This window comes from Propithecus coquereli, unplaced genomic scaffold (assembly GCF_000956105.1).
Source record: "Propithecus coquereli isolate 6110/MARCELLA unplaced genomic scaffold, Pcoq_1.0 Scaffold26, whole genome shotgun sequence".
Classification (NCBI taxonomy): Eukaryota; Metazoa; Chordata; class Mammalia; order Primates; family Indriidae; genus Propithecus; species Propithecus coquereli.
In genome coordinates this window covers 2,628,571-2,630,466 of record NW_012148174.1, presented here as the reverse complement: position 1 = coordinate 2,630,466, position 1,896 = coordinate 2,628,571, and the positions used below count along the sequence as shown (strand labels likewise).

The following is a 1,896-nucleotide window of genomic DNA, read 5'->3' as shown; positions in this document are numbered from 1 at the left end:
AAGGGAGGAGATCTGAATTCTCAAAAGAATGTCTTTGGACTATCTGCAAATACTAATTTGAAGAATTCTGCCATTAATTTATCTCCAAAGATTCTTCTACCTCTAGGGAGCAATTCATTGTTTTGAAAGTAGCATTCTTTGAGAAAAGCTTCGTTTTATATTTGATCCAGGATGATGATTGGTTAGTAGTTAACTAAATTGAATTAAAAGTTGACCATTTTGCAAACTAATATGAGTTTGTTTATTGTTTTTTAAGATACAGGTAGTTCTTGCTTTGCATGGTTCTAATATGTATGAGTATTGGTTACCACAGTATTAATTGAGAATAGTTGCATAAACTTTGCTGCTAACACTTCAGTCCACAGATCATTATGTAAATAAAAGATGCGCATCATGATCAGTGACCAGTAGCATCACTTCTTTCTAAGTTGGTTGGTGACTGGTCCCTGATCATCCGTTTGTCGTTCGCTTCACGCACAGATAGCAAAGCACAAAATGTATTGTTGTGTTGCCTCCTTATCTCCCAGAGATTAAACTTACGTGACAGTTTACAAAAATGGATCATCAAAAGAGGGAATTGCTCAAGAAAGATGACAGGGCAGCAAAGAAATTTGAAGGGAGGGCTGGAAGTGAAACTGGATGTGATCAGAAGATTTGAAAGTGGGGACAGCAAAGCAAAGCTCGGTTGCGACCGAGGCATATGTGAAGCTACAGTGCAAACCACATTGAACAAGTCTGTTGAATGTAAAAAAGTTGCTTCAACATCTTTAAGTTAATTTTTTTAGAGAGAGTCTCACCCGGGCTCAAGTAATCCTCCCACCTTGACCTCCCAAAGTGCCGGGATTACAGGCAAGAGCCACATCTTTTAGTTTAAATTGTAGTAGGAACAGAAAGCTACTTACGGTTGAAATGGAGCGTTCACTTCTACTTTGGATTAAAGACTATAATAAAACACCACAGTCAGTTTAACTAGCGTGCAGGCCAAAGTGATGACCTTCATTGCTGCATCAAAAGAAAATGATTAAAAGGAGACTGAAAAAGAACATTTTACTGCCAGTAAAGGCTGGTGTCATCGTTTCTAAGGTTGGCATGAATTGATGAAGCTATCTGGTGAAGCTGCCAGCTCAGATGAGGGTGTTTCTGTGAAATTTGTATCCAGATTTCAAGGATTACAGGCAGTTCTTTGCACAGTAGTTTGAGACTGTGCTGTGCAGAAAACTTTGCAAGATTTGCATGGAATGTTACAGAACAGCGGTCCCCAACCTTTTTGGCACCAGGGACTGGTTTCATGAAAGACAATTTTTCCATGGAGTGGCGGGGGAGGAAGTGGAGCTCAGGTGGTGATGCCAGTAACGGGAGCAGCTCTAAATACCTGTGAAGCTTCTGCTGGCCCACCACCTCCTGCTGCGGGGCCCTGGTTGCTAAGTTTCATGAAAGACAATTTTTCCATGGCAGGTTGGAGGAGGCGGGGCAGTGGACCAGGGGTTGGGGACTACAGTTATAGAAGACGTAGCTAACTGGGAATGTTGACACTGTTGCTGTTCAAGAGGCAGTTCTATTAATAGATACGTAGCCAGAGGAACTCAGTGAAGGCAAATCTATAGACAAATGAGGAATGGTTCTGATATAAAGGATGAACATGTCTCAGAGAAAGTGAATGCCAGTAAAAAAAAAAACTTCACGTTTTTTACTTGATGTATTTGATGCCATTGAAACTGTGAAAGATAAAGTTTTGGAAGCTAATATAGAAAGGAGTATGGCAATTTGCCAAGGCATAGAAAAAATGCTTACTCCTCAAAAGTTATATGACAAGAACACAAGCACTGTTCAAACTACTCTTGATAAATTATTTATAAAGAGAACACTGTAATTTTTAGTGTTTCTAATGTTTTACAG

The 1,896-nt window shown here is 39.7% G+C and overlaps 1 protein-coding gene across 1 annotated transcript in view; it reads left to right on the top strand.

Annotated features, from left to right (window-relative positions):
* The window catches only part of SEC31A (SEC31 homolog A (S. cerevisiae)), a 113,846-nt gene that overhangs the window by 1,141 nt on the left and 110,809 nt on the right, over window positions 1–1,896 (top strand). The gene's annotated exons all lie outside the window — the stretch shown is intronic.